Below are 19,928 nucleotides of genomic sequence, written 5' to 3' on the forward strand. Positions count from 1 at the left end.
ATATTTCCCTTTTAAAACTCTTTTATTTATTACTTTGATACTTCTCTGGCCATCTCAGTTGCTCCTGGGTTTGAAGTTCTGGTTTCAGCATCTGCCTTAATCATTTCCTTATGCTTTTAATAGCTCATTATTAGATAATATAGGCCAAATATTAATTTAACATTTTATAGCTATATCTGATTTAGATTGCTAGTATATATGTCAATCACAGTTTATATATTTTATACATTAAAGTAACCTAATGGCTTGGGAGGCAAATATTCTAATTATTCAGAGATGCATATATATATGTATGTATCTCTCTTACATTATTCAGAATTAGTGTGGTTTTGTAGATGGCACTTTTCATATAAGAACTTCTCTTCATAAATATAGGCTGGGTGTGGTGGCTCAAGTCTGTAATCCCAGCACTTTGGGAGGCCGAGATGGGAGGATCAGTGTAGGTTAAGAGTTTGAGACCATCCTGGCCAACATGGTGAAACCCCATCTCTACTAAAAATACAAAAAATTAGCTGGGTGTGGTGGGCGCCTGTAGTCCCAGCTACTCGGGAGACTGAGGCAGGAGAATGGCTTGAACCTGGGAGGCAGAGTTTGCAGTGAGCTGAGATCGGGCCACTGCACTGTAGCCTGGGCGACAGAGCAAGACTCTATCTCAAAAAAAAAAAAAAAAAGAATTTCTCTTCATGAATATAAACATATCATGCCTGATTTTGTACAGGACAATCATTCACTCTCTAGGAAAAGTTATTAGTGACTATAATAATAGAAGAAGTTGGAGGTTAGGAAATTCAGAAGCCAGGAGGAGCCCTGTTACTTTAAGGAGAAGATTGACTATTTTATCGTTTTACATTTCATGTTATATAATACATTTTGGACATAAGTGCAGTGGATTGTTTTGGATGAGACCAGGTCCAAAGATTTTTGAAATGTTGAAGAGAAGATGTGGCTAAAACTGCCTTTAAAATTTATAAGCAGGAGACTTCTTAGTGGGAGCAGGGCTGTGGTGGCAGCAGCCAGCCAGGCGAAACTCAACCTGAACCTGAATTTTACTGCTGCTGGCTTATAGGATATTGAGAAATTCAGGCAGCAGCTTCATGCCATTAAAAGTTTTTGAGTATATAGATCAAGGTTGAAACTCCCAACCCTATACTGAAGAGTACTTAGAGAAGTCTCTAGCTAAAAATAAACAAGTTAAAGGCAAAATGGACACAATAAAGAAATTTAAAAGCCTTATGCTTCAAGAATGGACATGGCTAAGAATTGAGCCACCGAGGTGGGAATCATCCATCTTCTTAACTAGCTGATTTTTACCAAGTCTGAAGGTACCCATTTATTGCCCTTGCTGAACCGACATGCCCGTTACAAAGTATTTGTGAACATTGAATATTAAAGTTTTCTTGCTAATGTGGAACTGGGACAATTACTTCAAAACCATTATAATTTTCCTCAAGGCATATGTCCTTGTAATTTGACCTTGCTGGGTACTGGAAACTTCAAGTTATGGGAGATGTGAAACCAGTTTTGTTTTCTCTGTCCCTGAAAGTTTATATTATTGTCATGTTTTCAGGTACAGGCAACTTCACATCTTTGGGTGTGATTTATTTAATTACTCTCCATGGGAAAATCGGTCCTAGGAAAATCATTTTGGAAATGTGAACTATGCTTGGTAAACTAAAGAGTTTTAAAAATTGAAAGTTACAACTCTTTATTTTGAGAATGCGTCTAGATATAAGCAAACACTGAACCCTGTTTTTCCTCAAAAAAGAAAGTCATTGTGGCTGGGTGCTGTGGTGTGTGCCTGCAGTCCTGGCTACTCAGGAGGCTGACGCAGGAGAATCACTTGAGCCCAGGAGTTTGAGACCAGCCTCAGCAATATAGCAAGATCATCTCTGATTGTATGAAAAAATTTAAAAATTAGCTAGGCTTGGTGGCACGTGCCTATAGTCCCAGCTACTCAGGAGGCTGAGGCAGGAGGATCGCTTGAGCCAAGGAGTTTAAGGCTGCAGTGAGCTGTGATGGCACCACGGCACTCTAGCCTGGATGACAGACCTCATCTCAAAAAAATAAAAATAGGCCGGGCACGGTGGCTGACGCCTGTAATCCCAGCACTTTGGGGGGCTGAAGTGGGTGGATCACGAGGTCAGGAGTTTAAGACCAGCCTGACCAATATGGTGAAACCCTGTCTCTACTAACAATACAAAAATTAGCCGGGTGTGGTGGTGCGCACCTGTAGTCTCAGCTACTCGGGAGGCTGAGGCAGGAGAATCACTTGAACCCGGGAGGCGGAGGTTGCAGTGAAGCAAGATCGCACCACTGCACTCCAGCCTGGGTGACAGAGCAAGACTCCATCTCAAAAAAAAAATAAATAAATAAAAATAAAATTTAAAAAATAAAGTCATAATCAAAATAACCACATAAATGAAGTGTTCTGACTTAGATGCATGCTACTTTGTCTTTTTGGATGGAGGTTGGAGAAGGCATGTGGGGATGTTTGTGTGCTAGGTGTTGTGACAGAATATATGAAAACAGTTGCTTACTTCTGTGGCTAAGGCAGACTCTCTGGTTGGTAGGGAGCTAGTGCTGAGAGAAGCTTGCCAGAGATGAAAAATGAATGGAGAGGAGAAGTCAACAGGGCACTCTGTGAGAGACCTCATGAGGTTTGGGCTTGAGCACCTGGGAAGCAAAGTGTCATGAATGGAGGGAGCAGGCCTTTCTCCCCATATCCACACAGGACCCAGCCCTGTTCTGGCAATGTGCAAACAAATGGTTCTGCAAGTATCAGGGGGCTACAACCTTGGCCTGATAGTGGGGAGCCCACAAAGGGTGCTGTCAGCATTAGTGTCAGTGATCCTCCCTCAAGCAATGTCAAGGGCAGTGGGCAATAGCCAGGGCCAACCAAAGTAGAAGAGAAAGAACATGGTGGTCCTGAGTGGGAAATGGCGTGAGAACAGCTGAATGGTGCAGGGCCCATGTTATACCATTCCATCCACATTTTACTCCCTGTGACTCTCAGCTGGGCCCTGGGAGTGATATTCACCCAGAATACCATGTCGGTCATGCATTCCGGAATTGGGCAATGTGTCTGCCTGGTCTTGGGAAGCATGCCTTTTGGAGACTCCCAGAAATAATTACAGGCTGCTTTTCATGGGCCACTGAGGTTCAAGCTATCAAACTTGTAGGGACCAAGCCATTATGATTTTGAGTTTTGAGTTAATACATCCTCATTTTATTCATATGGTCTGATAACATCTGGGGGTCCTCGTTACTTAGCTTTTACCACTCTTATCAGATATTGTTGGGTTGTCTTATAGTAGGAGCCAGTGGGAGTATAAGCAGTGTTCCAAATTCAAGTGCATTTGGAGGACTGATGAGACAGGCCTGGCAGCATGCATTTGCATGAGGGTCTGGGATGGCTTGTAGGTGGGTCAAAGACTATGAACCTGTGTTAAATAGAGTGATTTTCAGAATAGCGTAATATCCATCATTCAGATTGTTCTCCATTCCTACTTATACCTGGGTTTTGAGGTAAATCTGCAAAAAGGTCATATTTAATTTAAATCTGTTCAGGGCAGAGCTTATGGCAAGCTCTAGTGGGAGAATCAGTGTAGACCGCTCTGGAGAGAAGACATGCCATCCGAAGAAGAGAATTATAGAAAAATTTTCTGGCACATTACTGGGAGAAAATTTGACCATGGGGAACCAGGGGGTGATGGGTCCAGAAATGCCCATTAGGCATTTTGCCAGACTTGCCAAGTCATAAAGACAGGTGAGCCCAGGAGCAGTCCATCAAAAAATTGAAATGGTACATTTGGGGTCAAATGTGAGCAGAGCAGAAGGCACAAGTAAGCTTCAGGGAAAGGTAGCCTAGACTGATGTCCCCTGCCACAGATGCACAGGTGCCCCTACCCTAACTCACACTTATGACTGTGTTGTGGGGAGAGTTCCCATACAGCCAGCTAAAGGAAGATGTATTAGTCTGTTTTCATGCTGCTGGTGAAGACGTCCCCGAGACTGGGTAATTTATAAAGAAAAAGAGGTCTGATGGACTCACAGCTCCACATGGCTGGGGAGACCTCACATCATGGCAGAAGGCAAAAGGCGCATCTTACATGGGGCAGACAAGAGAGAAGGAGAGCCCAGTGAAAGGGGAAACCCCTTATAAAACCATCAGATCTCGTGAGACTTATTCACTACCATGAGAACAGTATGGGGGAAACCACCTCCATGATTCAATGATCTCCCACTGCATCCCTCCCACAACTTGTGGGAATTTGGGAAGCTATAGTTGAAGATGAGATTTAGGTGGGGACACAGCCAAACAATGTAAGAGGGAAAAGCCCAAACCTTGTTTGCAGATGTGTCTGTTGAGTTACATGGGTGCAAACTGAATATGTATGTGGCTGTGTTATATTCACCTTTAGAGATGCCCTTAAACAATACTGGGCAGGGAAACTCTTCCCAATGGGCAAGCTGTGAGTGGTACGTTGTGTGGAAGGGAGAGTTGCCCAAGATAAGAATATATGCAGATTCCACGGCAGTGGCCGGTGATCACGGACCTAGAAGTCAAAGACTGACAGATTGGAGGCAAATAAAGTCTAGGGAAGAAGTGTGTGAACAGACACTTGAGAGTTAGCAAAAAATGTGCAGGTCCTATGTCAAAATGTTAACATCAGGCCAGGCATGGTAGCTCATGCCTGTAATCCCAGCACTTTGGGAGGCCAAGGTGGGCAGATCACTTGAGGTCAGGAGTTGGAGACCAGCCTGGCCAACATGGGGAAACCCCATCTCTACTAAAAATACAAAAATTAGCTGAGCATGGTGGTACACACCTGTAGTCCCAGCTACTCGGTAGTCTGAGGCAGGAGAATTGCTTGAACCCAGGAGGTGGAGGTTGCAGTGAGCCGAGATTGTGCCACTGCACTCCAGCCTGGGCAACAGAGTGAGACTCCATCTCAAAAAAATAAACAGTTATCCACCAGAGAGCATCCAACATGGATAAGGCATGTGATGGTTAATTTTGTGTATCAACTTGACTGGGCCACGGGGTGCCCAGAAATTTAGTCAAACATTATTCTGGGTGTGTCTGTGAGGGTGTTTCTGGGCAAGATTATAATTTCAATTGGTAGACTCAGTAAAGCAGATTGCCCGCATAATATGGGTATGTCTTGTCCAATCAGTTGAAGGCTTGAATAGAACAAAAAGGTTGAGTCTCCTACAAGTAAGGGGGAGTTTCCTCCTGCCTGACTACTTGGAGCTGGGGCATCAGTTTTGTCCTGCCTCTGCACTTGAAGTGAAACATTGGTTTTCCTGGTCTTTAGCCTGCTAGGCTTTGAACTATACCTACACTATTGGCTTTCCTGGTTCTCAAGCTTTCAGACTTGGACTGGAAAAACACCATTGGCTCTCTTGGGTCTCCACCTTGCCAACTGCAGATCTTGGGACTTGTCAGCCTCTATAATTGCATTTGTTTCCCTCTATCTCTAGGTAGGTAGGTAGATAGCTAGCTAGATAGATCAATCTTATAGAGATATATGTACATAGGCCCTGAAGGTACAATTAAGTTATTTAAGAAGTGGCCCAAATGCCCATGGTCCCCACTACTTCTAATTACCTTCTCTCTTACAGCCTGCACCTGTGGCCTCATGGCGCATTCTCTACAATCAGTTGACAGAGGAAGAGAAGACTCAGGCCTGGTTTACAGATGATTTTGCATTCTATGCAGGTATGACTCAAAAGTGTACTTCTGCCACATTACAGTCCCTTTCTGAGACATCCCTGAAATACTGTAGGAAGGGAAATCTTCCCAGGTGGCAGAACTTTGAGCAGTGCACTTGGTTGTTCACTTTGCTTGTAAGGAGAGATGGCCAGATGTGCAATTATGTATCAATTCTTGAGCTATGGCCAGTGATTTGGCTGGGTGGTCAGGGACTTGGAAAGAACATGATTTAAAAATTGGTGACAAGGAAATCTGGGGAAGAGATATGTGGGTGGACATCCCTGAGCAAAAAACTTCTGAAGTTATTTGTGTCCCATGTGAATGCTCACCAAACCAAAAGGTGATGTCAGCAGAGGAGGATTTTAATAATCAAGTGGATAGAATAACCCATGTGTGGATACCAGCAGTATTAGTCCATTCTCACACTACTGTGAAGAAATATGCAAGACTAGGTAATTTATAAAGAAAAGAGGTTTAATTGACTCACAGTTCCACATGGCTGGGGAGGCCTCAGGAGACTTGCAGTCGTGGCAGAAGGCACCTCTTCACAGGGCAGCAGGAGAAAGAGGGCTAAGCAAAGGGGGAAGCCCTTTATAAAACCATCGGATCTCGTGAGAACTCACTCAATATCACGAGAACAGCATGGAGGAAACAGTCCCCATGTTTCAATTACCTCCTACTGGGTCCCTCCCATGCCATGTGGGGATTATGGGGTTATAGTTCAAAATGAGATTTGGGTGGGGATACAGCCAAACCATATCACCAGTGAAACTCTTTCCCCAACAACCCCATTATTGTCCAATGGGCTCATAAACAACCTGGCCATGGTGACAGGGATGGAGGTTGTGCATGGGCTCAGCAACATGGACTTCCATTTACCCAGGCCAACCTGGCTGTAGCCACTGCCGAGTGTCCATTCTGCCAGCAGCAGAGACCAACACTGAACACGCCATATATGGTCCTATTCACTGGGGTAATCAGCCAGCTACCTGATAGCAGGTTACCACTGGACATATGGAAGAGGCAGCATTTGGTTCTTACAGGAGCAGACATTTATTCTAGATATAGATTTGCCCTCCCTGAATGCAGTGCTTCTGCCAACACTACCATCTGTGAATTTATAGAATGCCCATCCACCATCATGGTATTCCATACAGCATTGCTTTTGATCAAGGAAATAACGTTTCAGAAAAACAGAGGTAAAGAAATGGGCCCATGTTCATGGAATTCACCATGTTCCCCACCACCCTGAAACAGCTGGCTTGACTGCATGGTGGAGTGGCCTTTTGAAGACACAGTTACAGCTCCAGTTAGGTGGCAGAGCTGAAGCAAGGTTCTCCAGGAAGTTTTATATGCTCTGACTCAGCATCCAATACGTGGTACCGTTTCTACCTTAGCCAGGACTCACAGATCTAGGAAGTAGTGGGTGGAAATGGGAGTGGCACCACTCACTGTTATCTCTAGTAATCCACTAGCAAAATTTTGCTACCTCTTCCCATGACCTTATGCTCTGCTTGCCTAGAGGTTTTAGTTCCACAGGGAGAAATGTTTCCATCAGGAGACACAACAGTGATTCCATTGCACTGGAATTTAAGACTGTGGCCCAGACATTCTGGGCTCCTCATGCCTCTGAACCAACAGACTAAGAAGGGAGTATCTCTGTTGACTGGAATAATTAATTCTGATTGCCAAGGGGGAAATTGGACTACTACTCCACACTGGGCATAAGGGAGAGTATATCAGAAATACAGACAATCTTATTATTATCATGCCCTGTGACTAAGGTCAATGAAAACTACAACAACGCAATCCAGACAGGATTAATGGCCCAGACCCTTCAGGAATGAAGGTTTGGGTCACCCCACTGGTAATGAACCCCAGCCAGCCAAGGTGCCTGCTGAAGGCAAAAGGAAAACAAAAGGGGTCATGGAAGGAGGTGATTATCAATACCAACCATGATCATGTGACCAGTTACAAAAACGAGAACTGTAATTGTCATACATTTATCTCTTTTATTTTGTTATAAATATGTGTGTATGATAAGTAACTTTGTTTCTTCCCTCTTTTATTCCTTTATCATGTAACATAAGATGTATTGGCTTTATATCATAGTATTTAAGTATTGTTAATTTTACATCATAGTATTTAAGTTGTGGGATACCAAGGACAAGAGTAAATGTCACTCAAGGATTTTACCTCCTCTGCTGGGGAAGGGATTAATGTGTTTCCAGTTGTATGCAGGATAGTTGTGTCATGTTAGGTGGAATTATGACATTGGTTCTGTCTTTATTTGGATGTTAAATATGATTTAAGGAAATGTGTATATTTGCCAACCTGACAAGGGGTGGACTTGTGATGGTTAATTTTAATGTGTCAACCTGACTGGACTACAGGGTTCGTAGATATTTGGCTAAACAATATTCTGAGATTATGCATGGGCCCAGTGACCTGACCTCCCACTTACCAAGTCTGTTCTAACTGCTGCTGTCACTGAATGTCTAACCTGCCAGCTAGGAAGACCAGTGTTGAGCCCCTGATAGGGCACCATTTACTGAGGAGACTCATTGGCAACCTGATGGCAAGTTGATCACATTGGACATCTTGCTTTTCTCACTCAATAATACCAAAAATATCTTATAACTCTCAAAGTCAACTTGCAGAACTCTATTTTATTTATTTATCAATTTCTACTATGAACAAAGCCAAAGAGAACATCCTTCTATGTGTGATCTTCTCCGTGCTTTTACTCCTAAGGGATATAAAGCAGGTTTGTCATTGCTTGGGAAAAGATACAAGTAAATGTAATTTGAATATATATTGCCAGATTGTTTTACAAAAAGGCTAAAATATTTCTTGTTTCCACCAACAATGTATGAGAATCTCCTTCTCGCCATAGTCTTGCAATAATAGGTGTTATCACTCTTTTAAATTTTTGACATATATATATATATATATATATATATATTTTTTTTTTTTTTTTTTTTTTTTTTTGAGATGGAGTCTCGCTCTTATTGCCCAGGCTGGAGTGCAATGGCACAATCTTGGCTCACCGCAACCTTTGCCTCCCAGGTTCTAACGATTCTCCTGCCGCAGCCTCCTGAGTAGCTAGGATTACAGGCATGTGGCACCACACCCAGCTAATTTTGTATTTTTAATAGAGATGGGGTTTCTCCATGTTGGTCAGGCTGGTCTCGAACTCCCGACCTCAGGTGATCCACCCACCTTGGCCTCCCAAAGTTCTGGGATTACAGGTGTAAGCCACCACTCCTGACCCATTTACTATATTTTCAAATGTTTATTAGCCATTAGATTTTCTCTTCTGTGAATTGTCTGTTCATATATTTCAAGACTTTCTTACTAGTCTTTTATTCTCTTTTGCATCAGTTTGTAAAAACTCCTTGTACAGTATCATTATGGAATAGTTACCTCTCCTATGTATTATAAATATTTTCTCTGCATTTATTATCTATTGATTTTGATTACTGTATCTCTTCCACATTTATTCATATAAAAGTTTTAAAGTTTTGGCCCTGCGTGGTGACTCACGCCTGTAATCCCAGCACTTTGGGAGGCCGAGGCAGGTGGATCATCTGAGGTCAGAAGTTCAAGACCAGCCTGGTCAACATGGTGAAACCCCATCTCTACTAAAAATACAAAAATTAGTCGGGCGTGGTAGCAGGTGCCTGTAATGCCAGCTACTTGGGAGGCTGAGGCAGGAGAATTGCTTGAACCCAGGAGGCGGTGGTTGCAGTGAGCTGAGATCATGCCATTGCACTCCAGCCTGGGCAACAAGAGACAAACTTAATCTCAAAAAAAAAAAAAGTTTTAAACTTTTATAGTCTAATACGTTTATTTTTTTCTTTTGTAATGTCTGGGTTTGTGTCTCTCCTACCTAAGTATATATTTTCCTAGATTTTTCCCTCTCAAAGATTTTGTTTGTTTGATTGATTTTTAATTTTTTATCCATCTGTAATTTATTTCTGTGTCTGGCATAAGCTAGATATCTAAGTTTTTTGTTTTTTTTGTTTGTTTTGTTTTGTTTTGCTTGAGATGGCATCTCGCTCTGTCACCCAGGCTGGAGTGCAGTGGCGCGATCTCGGCTCACTGCAAGCTCCTCCTCCCAGGTTCACACCATTCTCCTGCCTCAGCCTCCCGAGCAGCTGGGACTACAGGTGCCCGCCACCATGCCCAGCTAATTTTTTGTATTTTTAGTAGAGACGGGGTTTCACCGTGTTAGCCAGGATGGTCTCGATCTCCTGACCTCGTGATCCGCCCACCTTGGCCTCCCAAAGTGCTGGGATTACAGGTGTGAGCCACTGCGCCTGGCCCAGTTTATTTTCTTTTAGATAGTTAGTTGTGCCAGCACCATTTATTAAATAATTCATCTTTTCACAAGGATTTGCACTACCACCTTTATCACATATTACTTTGTGTACATATACTGAGTTCTCTTTCTGGGTCCTTATTCCATTCCATCAAGATGTTTGTCTAATCTTCTACAGTTCTTTAATGATTTGGTAACAGTGACTTTTCAGTTTGTTCTACTATCTGCCAAATCTCCCCTCACTTTTTTTTTCTTTTTTTTTTGAGATGGAGTCTCACTCTGTTGCCCAGGCTGGAGTGCAGTGGCGCGATCTCGGCAAGCTCTGCCTCCTGGGTTCACGCCATTCTCCTGCCTCAGCCTCCCGAGCAGCTGGGACTACAGCCACCCGCCCGGCTAACTTTTTGTATTTTTAGTAGAGATGGGGTTTCACTGTGTTAGCCAGGATGGTCTCGACTCCTGACCTTGTGATCCGCCCACCTTGGCCTCCCAAAATGCTGGGATTATAGGCGTGAGCCACTGCGCCCGGCCTCCCCTCACTTTTTTTCTTGCTATTCTCAGTCATTCATTTGTCCATGTAACTCTTTCTTGCTTTTTTTTTTTTTTTTTTTTTGGAGATGGAGTCTCGCTCTGTCACCCAGGCTGGAGTGCAGTGGCGTGATCTCAGCTCGCTGCAACCTCCACCTCCCAGGTTCAAGCGACTCTCCTGCCTCAACCTCCTGAGTAGCTGGGATTATGGGTGTCTGCCACCACACTCAGCTAATTTTTTTGTATTTTTAGTAGAGACGGGTTTTCACCATGTTGGCCAGGCTGCTTTTGAATCCTGATCTCAAGTGATTCACCTATCTCGGCCTCCCAAAGTGCTAGGATTACAGGCATGAGCCACTGTGCCTGGCCTGTCCATGTAACTCTTAAAGATATTTAATCCAGATCACCCACTGCCTATTCGAGTACTAATTGCAATGTAACTAAATTTACACATCATTTTGGGAAAATTGTCTTACCTAGTTTTTACAAATAGATGTTATTGTGTATATTTCAGGTTTAAACATGATGTTATAGGGTACAAATAGACAGTAAAATGGTTACTAAAGTGAAGCAGATTAACATCTATAATGTCACATAGTTTCTTTTTTGGTGACAAGAGCAGCTAAAGTCTACTCTGTTGTTTTCAACAAACATCCCTAATGCAATTTTATTAACTTTATTTGTTATTTGTTTCTGTGTTTTTGAGATGATGTCTTACTCTGTCACCCAGGCTGTTGTGCAGTGGCACAATCTCGGCTCACTGTAACCTCCGCCTCCCAGGTTCAAGCAATTCTCCTACCTCAGCTTCCTGAGTAATTGGGATTACAGGTGCCTGCCACCACACCCGGCTAATTTTTTTTTTTTTTTTTTTTTGTATTTTTAGTAGAGACGGGATTTTACCATGTTGGCCAGGCTGGTCTTGAACTCCCGACCTCAAATGATCCACCCACCTTGGCCTCCCAACGTGCTGGGACTACAGGCATGAGCCACCGTGCCTGATCAATTTTATTAACTTTAGTCTTCATCTACATTAAATCTTGAAACTTGTTCATCCTGCATATCCACCGCTTTGTATCTTCTGATCTACATCTCCTCAGTTCCTCTACCACGTTTTAATAGTAGTCTTCTCATCCAAGCACATGAATGCTTTCTCTTTCTTTCTTTCTTTGATACAGAGTCTTGCTCTGTTGCCCAGGCTGGAGTGAAGTGGTGCGATCTCGGCTCGCGCCACTTATATTTATACCATTTTTCCTCTCACTGAAGGTACTACACTGTTCAAGACAGTGTTAAGTAATAACACTGCTGATATAGCATGGTGTTGTAGTTATTAAAATCAACTAGTTATTGATTTTAATAAAACAATTTTTGGTATTTTGTTATTTAGGACATTTCCTGTTGGGTTTTGGTAAATAGTCTATTATGTTAATAATTTTCTTCTATAGCTAATTTGTGTAGAATTTTTTGTTAGGAATGGCTATTGAATTATATCAATTATATTTTCATGATCATACATATCATGTATCTTGACGTGATCATATAGTTTTCCTCTTAAATCTGTTGATATATTGGATTATATTGACAGGTTTTCTGTTAGTCAACCACCTTTAAAAAATCTTGATTACATTTCTGAATTCAGTGTAATTGTGTGGAATCGTGCATATATATTCATAAACTTAGAAATGTGCATCTATACACATAAATGTGACTGAGCTACAGTTTCCTGTTTTGTTTGGTTTTGTTTTGTTTGCATTGTCTTTATTGGGTTTAGATTTACAGTTTGCTGACTTCTTAAAATAAATTGATGGGCTTTTTATCTTTTTTTGAATAGCCTGGAATAGTGTAAATCACATTGAGATTTTATGCTGTTTAAAGAATAGATAAAACTCAGCTGGGAACCCATCTGTCTCTGGTGATTTTTGCAATGTTAGAGTTTAACACTTTTTCAATTTCATCAACGGTTATTGTTCTATTTATGTTTAGTCTCTTTCTTGGGTGAGTTTTGTTTATATAGGAAATCATCTCTTTATCCTCCTGTTTTCAAATTTATTGACACAAAAGTATATGTGTATATGTGGTATCTCTTATAATTCTTTTAATCACTTTATCTCTGGTATGTCTCCTTTCTCATTCCTAGTCTTATATATGTTTATTCTCTTTATTTCTCCTTAGTTAGACCGGTAAGAGTTTAAAAATATTATTTGTATTTTCAAAGAACATGTGTTTTATGTTATTAAGAGTGGACAATTGAAGCTACAAGGCATCATATATGTCTGAATTGTCTCTGATGATGGAGGACATCATAAGAAATATCAAAGACACTTCTGTAAAAAGCCACAGAATATGCAAAGAAAGCAATTATATGCCAGACAGAAAATAATGGGGTGAAAGACAAGAAATAAATATAAGTTATGTTTAATTCAGTCTTCATTGTCAACTATGAACTCAAAATAAGAACTTTCAAATAAATGCCATGCCTTTAGCAAACGGATGTGTTCACATAAGCATAGGTGATGCACCAAAAGCACACTACTTTGGGGGAAAAATGGAGTCAAACCTATACTGAGAAAGAAAATGTTTCCTCAGTTATCAAGCTATCTTGTCTAAGAGTATTGTGTGGAACAGTGTTCAGTTCTTATTTTGTAGTCAAAGGATGTTCTAAAATTAATCTTTATCATCAGCAGATAAGTAGATTGTATTTATTAATACCTTTGTTCTAAACTAAATAATAAAGCCATAAAGTTTCTAATAAGTTTGAAAACATTGTTGACCAGAAAGGAGCAAGAATATGGAGAAAATGGAAACCAGGAGTAATTCACACATATTCACACATAGGCAATGCTCAGGGTGTGTGTGTGTGTGCGTGCGTAGCCTCTCTCTCTCTCTCTGTGTTTCTATGTAGTCTCTTTGTTAATTTAAAAGTATTAAAAAGTATTATGTATGATCATTTATAAAATAATCATGTTTGATATACTGAAATTTAAGTATCATTACAATAATTCCATTTCATTAACTTTTTTTTTGCTTGTTTTTTTGAGATGGAGTCTCCCTCTGTTGCCTAGGCTGGAGTGCAGTGGTGCAATCTCAGCTCACTGCAATCTCCGCCTCCCGGGTTTAAGTGATTCTCATGCCTCAGCCTCCCGAGTAGCTGGGATTATAGCACACCACCATGCCTGGCTAATTTTTGTATTTTTAGTAGAGACGGGGTTTCACCATGTTGGCCAGGCTAGTCTCAAACTCCTGACTTAAGGTAATCCACCTGACTCAGCCTCCCAAAGTGCTGGGATTACAGGAGTGAGCCACCATGCCCAGCCTCATTAACTGTTTATAGTTTTATTACAAACAACACTACAAGCTGCTATAATTTAAGAAATCTGGCATTCTTCATTGTTGCAGCCTTACAAAAGAGAGGTAAAATCTCAAGAAAAAAATCACATATACATACATTAAAAACAAAGCTGTTTTTAAAAATACAGAAACCACGAATTTTATCGAGAGTAACTACAATAAAAGAACCCCACATTAATTAAATACACCATTTAACATACTGCTATCATTACCATCAATTTCTGCTGATTCTGATCTTTTATTTTTTACATTTAACAATAATAGTTCTCACTTATTAGGAGGTTACTATATGCCAGGCAGTAAAATACATCAAACTCGTTTAATCTTCTGAATGACACTGTAAACAAGTATTATTACATATCTTGCCCAAAATTTATTTATATTATTGATCAGAATACCTACACATCTGGGCATGGTGTCTCACGCCTGTAATCCCAGCAGTTTGCAAGGCCAAGATGGGAGAATGCCTCGAGCCCAGGAGTTTAAGACCAGCCTAGGTAACAAAGCGAGACCTCCCCTCTACTACGAATAATAATAATAATAATAATAATAATAATAATAATAATGATAAATCAGCTGAGGGTGGTGATGTGCACCAATCCCAGCTACTCAGGAGATTGAGGTTGCAGTGAGCTATGATCGCACCACTGCACCCTAACCTGGGGAACACAGCAGCAAAAACCTGTCTCAATAATAATAATAATAATACCTATAGTGTTTCTCAAGTATGAGTTTCAGTGAATTAGTGGTTCTAGTTTAGTGTCCATTCACATTTCAAATATATAATTTGGCTGGACACGATGGCACATGTAATCCCAGCACTTTGGGAGGCAAAAGCAGGCGGATCACTTGAGCTCAGGAGTTCAAGACCAGCCTGGGAAACATGGTGAAACCCCATCTCTACAAAAATACAAAAAATTAGCCGGGCATGGTGGCATGCTTCTGTAGTCCCAGCTGCACGGGAAGCTCAGGTGGGAGGATTACCTGAGCCAGGGAGGTCAAGGCTGCAGTGAGCCTAGATTGTGCTACTGCACTCCAGCCTGCGTGACAGAGTGAGACCCTATCTCCAAAAACAAAACGAGGCCAGGCGTGGTGGCTCATGCCTATAATCCCAGCACTTCGGGAGGCTGAGGCGGTTGGATCACTTGAGGTCAGGAGTTCAAAACCAGCCTGGCCAACATCGTGAAACCCTGACTCTACTAAAAATACAAAAATTAGCCAGGTGTGGTGGCGCATGCCTGTAGTCCCAGCTACTTGGGAGGCTGAGGCAGGAGAATGGCTCGAACCCTGGAGGCGGAGGTTGTAGTGAGCCATTGCACTGCAGCCTGGGCAACAGAGCAAGACTCTGTCTCAAAAAAAAACCCCATAAAGAAACAAAAAATGTAATATAATTTGTTCCTGAAGACTAGCTTGATTATACAATGCAGCAGCAGGCTTTTCTAGTAACCCTAATGCAGAATTGAGAAAAGTACATAATCCTTTCTACATATATCCACATACCCATACCACTCCCTCTACCTTCAACACATCTTCCTTCCCCCTCAGTCCCTTCCTCTCCCCTCCTCCCCCACCTCCTCTTCTCCTATCATTCTCGGAATTTGTTATCACATCCTTGAAGTCACCTTTTATTTATCTTCTCAGTGTGAGAGTCACATATGATGTTTATCAACATACAAGACCCATCTGCACACAAGCAACTTAATTTCCCTGTGTTGACTGCTCTTGTAGAATTCAGGGTCCAGGCCTGTCCTCTGCATGAATTCCCAGCTTGCCCAACCCCCTAAACTGGTTCCTCTCCTCTAGTTTTACACATTCAGGCAAATGGAGTGAAGCAACTGAGCAGTCACCCACCCAGGTATTCAAGCCATAAACTTAAAAATCACTCTTGAGTCCTCTTTTTCGCTCTCCACAGCACCGCCATCCATTATGTCTACCTCCAAATCTTTTTTCTTTTTTTTTTTTTTGATACAATCTCATTCTGTTGCCCAGGCTGGAGTGCAGTGGCGCAATCTCTTGGCTCACTGCAACCTCCGCCTCCCGGGTTCAAGAGATTTTCATGCCTCAGCCTCCTGAGTAGTTGGGATTACAGGCATGCGCCACCACACCCAGGTAATTTTTGTATTTTTAGTAGAGACGGGGTTTCACCATTTTGGCCAGGCTGGTCTGGAATACCTGACCTCAAGCAATGCCCCCACCTTGGTCTCCCAAAGTGCTGGGATTGCAGGCATGAGCCACCATCACGCCTGGCCCCTCCAAATCTTTACCCCTAAAACATATCCTGAATCTTTCTACTTCTCCCCCCTGTCACTACTGCCACATTGTCTAAAGGATCATCATCTCTTACCTAGATACTATGATAACATCCTAATGGTCTCCTTGCTTTCACCTTTGTCACTTTATGCTCCAGAATTCACCTGGCAGCCAGATGGTTTTCTAAAAATATCAATCCTTTTATCTTACTTTCCTGCTCAAAATTATCCAATGGACTGGTTGTGGTGGCTCACACCTGTAATCCCAGCACTTTGTGGGAGGCTGAGACAGGAGGATCACTTGAGGCCAGGAGTTTGAGACCAGCCTGAGCAACAGAACAAGACTCCATCTCTATAAAAAAAATAAATAAATAATGTTTTTTAAAAACAACAACAAAAACCCTATCCAATGGCTTCCTAATGCGTTTAGAATAAAACCCATATTGCATACCCTGGACTAAAAGACCCTATATGAACCAGACCTCCTTTTCTTGCCAGTCTCATCTTCCATCCCAATCCCTGGTGTATTTTCTTCACAGTTTGTTTTTCTTCTGTCTTACTTTTTTTTTTTTTTTTTTTTGACAGAGTCTTGCTCTGTCACCCAGGCTGGAGTGCAGTGGCATGATCTCGGTCCACTGTAACCTCTGCCTCCCGGGTTCAAGCAATTCTCCTGCCTCAGCCTCCTAAGTAGCTGGGATTACAGGCACGCACCACCATGCCCGGCTAATTTTTGTATTCTTAGTAGAGATGGGGTTTTACCATGTTGGCCAGCATGGTCTCAAACTCTTGACCTCGTGATCCACCTGCCTCGGCTTCCCAAAGTGCTGGGATTACAGGCGTGAGCCACCGCGCCTGGCCCCCGTATTACTTTCTTGCTTATGCTAATAGGTGTGTGAGCTTTATGATTTGTGTACCATCTAATGAAAATGACCTGTATATATTTATTACAGAGGGGCAAAACAGAAGTTCTTCTTTGGACACTTGACCTATTAAAAGCCTAGGGAAAACCCATGCATCTCTGATCAATTAACTTTGGACAAAGGTGTCAAGATTATTCAATAGGAAAATGATAGTATTTTCAACAAATGGTCCTAGGACAACTGTATATTCATATGCAAAAGAATGAATTTGGACCCCCTACTTCACACCATATTCAAAAGTAACTCAAAATGTATCAAAGATCTAAAGAGAAATGCTCAAACTACAAATCTCTTAGAGGGAAACAAAGGTGTAAATCTTTATGACCTTAGATTAGGCAATGGTTTCTTAAATATGACACCAAAAATACAAGCAACCAAAGAAAAAATGGGTAATCGGGGCCAGGTATGGTGGCTCATACCTGTAATCTCAATGACTCAGGAGGCTGAGACAGGAGCATCACTTGAGGCCGGCAGTTCAAGACCAACCTAGGCAACATAGCAAGATCTCATCACTACAAAAAATATGTATTTTTACAATAGCTAGGCATGGTGGCACACACCTGTGGTCCTAGCTACTCTGGAGGCTGTGTCAGGAGGATGACATGAGCCCAGGAATTCAAGGTTACAGTTATGTTCACACCGCCGCTGTACTCTAGCCTGGGTGATAGAGTGAGACTCTGTCTCAAAAAGAAAAAAAAAAAAAAGAAAACCCAAACAACACAATCTTAAAATAAGCAAAGGATTTGAACAGATATTTCTCTAGAGAAGATAAACAAATGACCAATGAACATGTGAAAAGATGCTCAACATCACAAGCCATTTGGAAAAATGCAAGTTAAAACAGCAATGACATACGAACTCATACCAACTAGGATGACTACAGTTAAAACAAAAATAAAATCCAGAAAATAACAAGCTTTGGCAAGGATGTGAAGAAAATGGGGCCCTCATACCTTGCTGGTGGTGATGTAAAATGGTACAGCCACTGTGGAAAACAATTTGGCCATTCCTAAAAAAGCAAAGTATAAAGTTTGCATATGCCCCAGCAATTCCAAGCCTAAGTATATACCCAAGAGAACTGAAAATATGTGCTCACACAAAAACCTGTACATGAATGTTCATAGCGGTATTATTCATAAGAGCAAAAAAGAAAAACCAACCCTAATGTCCATCAGCTGATGAATGTCATACATCCATATAATGGAATATTATTCAGTCATAAAAAGGAAGGAAGTGCTGACACATACTATGACATGGATGAACCTAGAAAAAATTATGCTAAATGAAAGAAGTCAGACACAAAAGTCTACATATTTTATGATTCCATTTGTATAAAATGTGCAGAATTGGCAAATACATAGAGACAAAGTAGATTAGTGGTTGCCAGAGGTTGAGGGGAAGAGGGAATAGAAAATGATCGCTAATGAGGACAGGGTATCTTTTAGGGGTGATGAAAATGTTCTGGAGTTAGATAGTGGTGATGGTTGCTTAACTTTGGGAATATGCTAAAAACCATTCATTCAATTGTATACTTTGAAATGGGTTAAAATGATAAATGTTATGTAAGTTTTATCTTAAAAATTCAAAATAAAAAAATGCCTAGGGAAAATGTCAAGAATTTGGTATGTATACAACTCAGCAGCCCAGGGAAGAGGCCACAATAGAGATAGAGATTTAGGGGAGATTGAAATATTGATGGTATATAAAATGCTGAGTCTGCCCTGTATTTGTGGATAATATGATTGAATGTGAAGAAAATTCTATGGCCTCCATAAAACAACTGCTAGAACAAGTAAGTGAATTTAGCAAGGTCCCTGGATATAATAAGGTCATATAAAAATCAGTTGTATATTTATATACTGCATCAAACAATTGGAAAGTAAAATTTTTAAAAGCACTCCATTTATAATAATATTGGAAAGCATATAACATACTTAGAAATGAATTAAGCAAAATATATGTAAAATCTCTAAACTGAAAATTACAAAACATTGCTGAGATAAAGAAAACCTAAATGAAGAAATAATACCATATTTGTGGTTTGGCTGAGTCAATATTGTTAAGATGTCAATTTTCCTCCAAATACATCTACAGATTTAATGCAATCTCAATCATATCCCACTAGGCTTTTTTTTCTTTGATTAAATGGCTCATTCTGAAATTTGTGTGGAAGCATAAAAGGGCCTAGAATATCCAAAGGAATTTTGTAAAAGAAAAACAAAGTTGGAGGACTAACATTACTTGACTTCAATATTTACTATAAGTTTAAAGTAAGGCAATGTGGTACTGCTATAAGGATCAACAAAAAGGTGAATAGAACTGAGGAGAAATCTGAGAAACAGAATCACACATATCATCATTTGATTTTCAACAAAGACGCCAAAGCAATACAATGAAGAAAGGAAAATCTTGCAACAAATATGGGCTGGGTGCGGTGGCTCATATCTGTAATCTCAACACTTTGGGAGGCTGAGGTAGGAGGATCGTTTTAGCCCGGGAATTTGAAAGCAGCCTGGACAACACAAGACCCTGTCTTTATAAAAAATAAAAAATCAGGCCGGGCGTGATGGCTCATGCCTGGTAATCCCAGCACTTTGGGAGGCCGAGGCGGGAAGATCATCTGAGGTCAGGAGTTCAAGACCAGCCTGACCAACATGGAGAAACCCCGTCTCTACTAAAAATACAAAATTAGCCAGACGTGGTGGCGCATGCCTGTAATCCCAGCTACTCGAGAGGCTGAGGCAGGAGAATCGCTTGAACCCTGGAGGCGGAGGTTGCAGTGAGCTGAGATCACACCATTGCACTCCAGCCTGGGCAACAAAAGCAAAACTCCATCTCAAAAAATAAAT

The 19,928-nt window shown here is 41.2% G+C and overlaps 1 long non-coding RNA gene across 1 annotated transcript in view; it reads left to right on the plus strand.

Moving 5' to 3' along the window:
• LOC129523585 (uncharacterized) overlaps positions 1-19,928 on the plus strand; it is a 135,387-nt gene that overhangs the window by 8,774 nt on the left and 106,685 nt on the right. Inside the window, exon 3 of the long non-coding RNA XR_008667115.2 lies at positions 5,626-5,722. This is a non-coding gene — a long non-coding RNA (uncharacterized lncRNA). The remainder of the gene's footprint in view (positions 1-5,625; positions 5,723-19,928) is intronic.

This window comes from Gorilla gorilla, chromosome 6, assembly GCF_029281585.2.
Source record: "Gorilla gorilla gorilla isolate KB3781 chromosome 6, NHGRI_mGorGor1-v2.1_pri, whole genome shotgun sequence".
In the NCBI taxonomy this organism is placed as follows: Eukaryota; Metazoa; Chordata; class Mammalia; order Primates; family Hominidae; genus Gorilla; species Gorilla gorilla.